The following is a 6,441-nucleotide window of genomic DNA, read 5'->3' on the forward strand; positions in this document are numbered from 1 at the left end:
GGAATGAGTGTATGGAAACAGGGGGTTTCTTAAATATTTCAATTTAAAGTTGGCCAAATTTGTTCCTTAGTATTGCATTTTACAGATCAGCAGTTGTTACTGTAGCATATTTGAGAAGGCTTTTATTTTGAAATCTTCCATCAGATTGTCTCGGGACTGTGCCAGAAATATTGTTTGGGTCTTCAACTACCACTGTGAGGTGGAATGAGTGTATGGAAACAGGGGGTTTCTTAAATATTTCAATTTAAAGTTGGCCAAATTTGTTCCTTAGTATTGCATTTTTAAGTTAGGCAGTTGTTACTGTAGCATATTTGAGAAGGCTTTTATTTTGAAATCTTCCATCAGATTGTCTCGGGACTGTGCCAGAAATATTGTTTGGGTCTTCAGCTACCACTTTGAAGTGGAATGAGTGTATGGAAACAGGGGGTTTCTTAAATATTTCAATTTAAAGTTGGCCAAATTTGTTCCTTAGTATTGCATTTTACAGATCAGCAGTTGTTACTGTAGCATATTTGAGAAGGCTTTTATTTTGAAATCTTCCATCAGATTGCCTCGGGACTGTGCCAGAAATATTGTTTGGGTCTTCAACTACCACTGTGAGGTGGAATGAGTGTATGGAAACAGGGGGTTTCTTAAATATTTCAATTTAAAGTTGGCCAAATTTGTTCCTTAGTATTGCATTTTTAAGTTAGGCAGTTGAGTTGTTAATGTAGCATATTTAGGAAGGCTTTTATTTTGAAATCTTCCATCAGATTGTCTCGGGACTGTGCCAGAAATATTGTTTGGGTCTTCAACTACCACTGTGAGGTGGAATGAGTGTATGGAAACAGGGGGTTTCTTAAATATTTCAATTTAAAGTTGGCCAAATTTGTTCCTTAGTATTGCATTTTACAGATCAGCAGTTGTTACTGTAGCATATTTGAGAAGGCTTTTATTTTGAAATCTTCCATCAGATTGTCTCGGAACTGTGCCAGAAATATTGTTTGGGTCTTCAACTACCACTGTGAGGTGGAATGAGTGTATGGAAACAGGGGGTTTCTTAAATATTTCAATTTAAAGTTGGCCAAATTTGTTCCTTAGTATTGCATTTTACAGATCAGCAGTTGTTACTGTAGCATATTTGAGAAGGCTTTTATTTTGAAATCTTCCATCAGATTGTCTCGGGACTGTGCCAGAAATATTGTTTGGGTCTTCAACTACCACTGTGAGGTGGAATGAGTGTATGGAAACAGGGGGTTTCTTAAATATTTCAATTTAAAGTTGGCCAAATTTGTTCCTTAGTATTGCATTTTACAGATCAGCAGTTGTTACTGTAGCATATTTGAGAAGGCTTTTATTTTGAAATCTTCCATCAGATTGTCTTGGGACTGTGCCAGAAATATTGTTTGGGTCTTCAACTACCACTGTGAGGTGGAATGAGTGTATGGAAACAGGGGGTTTCTTAAATATTTCAATTTAAAGTTGGCCAAATTTGTTCCTTAGTATTGCATTTTTAAGTTAGGCAGTTGAGTTGTTACTGTAGCATATTTAGGAAGGCTTTTATTTTGAAATCTTCCATCAGATTGTCTCGGGACTGTGCCAGAAATATTGTTTGGGTCTTCAACTACCACTGTGAGGTGGAATGAGTGTATGGAAACAGGGGGTTTCTTAAATATTTCAATTTAAAGTTGGCCAAATTTGTTCCTTAGTATTGCATTTTACAGATCAGCAGTTGTTACCGTAGCATATTTGAGAAGGCTTTTATTTTGAAATCTTCCATCAGATTGTCTCGGGACTGTGCCAGAAATATTGTTTGGGTCTTCAACTACCACTGTGAGGTGGAATGAGTGTATGGAAACAGGGGGTTTCTTAAATATTTCAATTTAAAGTTGGCCAAATTTGTTCATTAGTATTGCATTTTAAAGATCAGCAGTTGTTACTGTAGCATATTTGAGAAGGCTTTTATTTTGAAATCTTCCATCAGATTGTCTCGGGACTGTGCCAGAAATATTGTTTGGGTCTTCAACTACCACTGTGAGGTGGAATGAGTGTATGGAAACAGGGGGTTTCTTAAATATTTCAATTTAAAGTTGGCCAAATTTGTTCCTTAGTATTGCATTTTTAAGTTAGGCAGTTGTTACTGTAGCATATTTGAGAAGGCTTTTATTTTGAAATCTTCCATCAGATTGTCTCGGGACTGTGCCAGAAATATTGTTTGGGTCTTCAACTACCACTGTGAGGTGGAATGAGTGTATGGAAACAGGGGGTTTCTTAAATATTTCAATTTAAAGTTGGCCAAATTTTTTCCTTAGTATTGCATTTTAAAGATCAGCAGTTGTTACTGTACCATATTTGAGAAGGCTTTTATTTTGAAATCTTCCATCAGATTGTCTCGGGACTGTGCCAGAAATATTGTTTGGGTCTTCAACTACCACTGTGAGGTGGAATGAGTGTATGGAAACAGGGGGTTTCTTAAATATTTCAATTTAAAGTTGGCCAAATTTGTTCCTTAGTATTGCATTTTTAAGTTAGGCAGTTGTTACTGTAGCATATTTGAGAAGGCTTTTATTTTGAAATCTTCCATCAGATTGCCTCGGGACTGTGCCAGAAATATTGTTTGGGTCTTCAACTACCACTGTGAGGTGGAATGAGTGTATGGAAACAGGGGGTTTCTTAAATATTTCAATTTAAAGATGGCCAAATTTTTTCATTTGTATTGCATTTTAAAGATCAGCAGTTGTTACTGTAGCATATTTGAGAAGGCTTTTATTTTGAAATCTTCCATCAGATTGTCTCGGGACTGTGCCAGAAATATTGTTTGGGTCTTCAACTACCACTGTGAGGTGGAATGAGTGTATGGAAACAGGGGGTTTCTTAAATATTTCAATTTAAAGTTGGCCAAATTTGTTCCTTAGTATTGCATTTTTAAGTTAGGCAGTTGTTACTGTAGCATATTTGAGAAGGCTTTTATTTTGAAATCTTCCATCAGATTGCCTCGGGACTGTGCCAGAAATATTGTTTGGGTCTTCAACTACCACTGTGAGGTGGAATGAGTGTATGGAAACAGGGGGTTTCTTAAATATTTCAATTTAAAGTTGGCCAAATTTGTTCATTAGTATTGCATTTTAAAGATCAGCAGTTGTTACTGTAGCATATTTGAGAAGGCTTTTATTTTGAAATCTTCCATCAGATTGTCTCGGGACTGTGCCAGAAATATTGTTTGGGTCTTCAACTACCACTGTGAGGTGGAATGAGTGTATGGAAACAGGGGGTTTCTTAAATATTTCAATTTAAAGTTGGCCAAATTTGTTCCTTAGTATTGCATTTTTAAGTTAGGCAGTTGTTACTGTAGCATATTTGAGAAGGCTTTTATTTTGAAATCTTCCATCAGATTGTCTCGGGACTGTGCCAGAAATATTGTTTGGGTCTTCAACTACCACTGTGAGGTGGAATGAGTGTATGGAAACAGGGGGTTTCTTAAATATTTCAATTTAAAGTTGGCCAAATTTGTTCCTTAGTATTGCATTTTAAAGATCAGCAGTTGTTACTGTAGCATATTTGAGAAGGCTTTTATTTTGAAATCTTCCATCAGATTGTCTCGGGACTGTGCCAGAAATATTGTTTGGGTCTTCAACTACCACTGTGAGGTGGAATGAGTGTATGGAAACAGGGGGTTTCTTAAATATTTCAATTTAAAGTTGGCCAAATTTGTTCCTTAGTATTGCATTTTAAAGTTAGGCAGTTGTTACTGTAGCATATTTGAGAAGGCTTTTATTTTGAAATCTTCCATCAGATTGTCTCGGAACTGTGCCAGAAATATTGTTTGGGTCTTCAACTACCACTGTGAGGTGGAATGAGTGTATGGAAACAGGGGGTTTCTTAAATATTTCAATTTAAAGTTGGCCAAATTTGTTCCTTAGTATTGCATTTTTAAGTTAGGCAGTTGTTACTGTAGCATATTTGAGAAGGCTTTTATTTTGAAATCTTCCATCAGATTGTCTCGGGACTGTGCCAGAAATATTGTTTGGGTCTTCAACTACCACTGTGAGGTGGAATGAGTGTATGGAAACAGGGGGTTTCTTAAATATTTCAATTTAAAGTTGGCCAAATTTGTTCCTTAGTATTGCATTTTTAAGTTAGGCAGTTGAGTTGTTACTGTAGCATATTTGAGAAGGCTTTTATTTTGAAATCTTCCATCAGATTGTCTCGGGACTGTGCCAGAAATATTGTTTGGGTCTTCAACTACCACTGTGAGGTGGAATGAGTGTATGGAAACAGGGGGTTTCTTAAATATTTCAATTTAAAGTTGGCCAAATTTGTTCCTTAGTATTGCATTTTTAAGTTAGGCAGTTGTTACTGTAGCATATTTGAGAAGGCTTTTATTTTGAAATCTTCCATCAGATTGTCTCGGGACTGTGCCAGAAATATTGTTTGGGTCTTCAACTACCACTGTGAGGTTGAGTGAGTGTGTGGAAACAGGGGCTTTCTTAAATATTTCAATTTAAAGTTGGGACAATTTGTTCCATATTTTTTCGTTGTAAAGTTAGGCATTTGAGTTGTCACTGTAGCATATTTGAGAAGGCTTTTATGTTGAAATTTTCCTTCACATTGCCTTGGGACTGTGCCAGAAATATTGTTTGGGTCATCAACTACCAATGTGAGGTGGAATGAGTGTGTGGAAACAGGGGGTTTCTTAAATATTTCAATTTAAAGTTGGCCAAATTTGTTCCTTAGTATTGCATTTTAAAGTTAGGCAGTTGTTACTGTAGCATATTTGAGAAGGCTTTTATTTTGAAATCTTCCATCAGATTGCCTTGGGACTGTGCCAGAAATATTGTTTGGGTCTTCAACTACCACTGTGAGGTGGAATGAGTGTGTGGAAACAGGGGGTTTGTTAAATATTTCAATTCAAAGTTGGGCAAATTTGTACATTTGTATTGCATTTTAAAGTTAGGTAGCTGAGTTGTTACTGTAGCATATTTGAGAAGGCTTTTATTTTGAAATCTTCCATCAGATTGCCTTGGGACTGTGCCAGAAATATTGTTTGGGTCTTCAACTACCAGTGTGAGGTGGAATGAGTGTGTGGAAACAGGGGGTTTGTGAAATGTTTCAATTCAAAGTGGGCAAATATGTTCCTTAGTATTGCATTTTAAAGTTAGGCAGTTGTTACTGTAGCATATTTGAGAAGGCTTTTATTTTGAAATCTTCCATCAGATTGCCTTGGGACTGTGCCAGAAATATTGTTTGGGTCTTCAACTACCACTGTGAGGTGGAATGAGTGTGTGGAAACAGGGGGTTTGTTAAATATTTCAATTCAAAGTGGGCAAATATGTTCCTTAGTATTGCATTTTAAAGTTAGGCAGTTGTTACTGTAGCATATTTGAGAAGGCTTTTATTTTGAAATCTTCCATCAGATTGCCTTGGGACTGTGCCAGAAATATTGTTTGGGTCTTCAACTACCACTGTGAGGTGGAATGAGTGTGTGGAAACAGGGGGTTTGTTAAATATTTCAATTCAAAGTTGGGCAAATTTGTTCCTTAGTATTGCATTTTAAAGTTAGGCAGTTGTTACTGTAGCATATTTGAGAAGGCTTTTATTTTGAAATCTTCCATCAGATTGCCTTGGGACTGTGCCAGAAATATTGTTTGGGTCTTCAACTACCACTGTGAGGTGGAATGAGTGTGTGGAAACAGGGGGTTTGTTAAATATTTCAATTCAAAGTTGGGCAAATTTGTTCCTTAGTATTGCATTTTAAAGTTAGGCAGTTGTTACTGTAGCATATTTGAGAAGGCTTTTATTTTGAAATCTTCCATCAGATTGCCTTGGGACTGTGCCAGAAATATTGTTTGGGTCTTCAACTACCACTGTGAGGTGGAATGAGTGTGTGGAAACAGGGGGTTTGTTAAATATTTCAATTTAAAGTTGGGCAAATTTGTTACTTAGTATTGCATTTTAAGGTTAGACAGTTGTTACTGTAGCATATTTTAGAAGGCTTTTATTTTGAAATCTTCCATCAGATTGCCTCAGGACTGTGCCAGAAATATTGTTTGTGTCTTCAACTACCACTTTGAGGTGGAATGAGTGTGTGGAAACAGCGGGTTTCTTAAATATTTCAATTTAAAGTTGGCCAAATTTGTTCCTTAGTATTGCATTTTAAAGTTAGGCAGTTGTTACTGTAGCATATTTGAGAAGGCTTTTATTTTGAAATCTTCCATCAGATTGCCTTGAGACTGTGCCAGAAATATTGTTTGGGTCTTCAACTACCATTTTGAGGTGGAATGAGTGTGTGGTAACAGGGGGTTTGTTAAATATTTCAATTCAAAGTTGGGCAAATTTGTTCCTTAGTATTGCATTTTAAAGGTAGCTGAGTTGTTACTGTAGCACATTTGAGAAGGCTTTTATTTTGAAATCTTCCATCAGATTGCCTTGGGACTGTGCCAGAAATATTGTTTGGGTCTTCAA

This window comes from Cheilinus undulatus, linkage group 1, assembly GCF_018320785.1.
Source record: "Cheilinus undulatus linkage group 1, ASM1832078v1, whole genome shotgun sequence".
Lineage (NCBI taxonomy): Eukaryota > Metazoa > Chordata > Actinopteri > Labriformes > Labridae > Cheilinus > Cheilinus undulatus.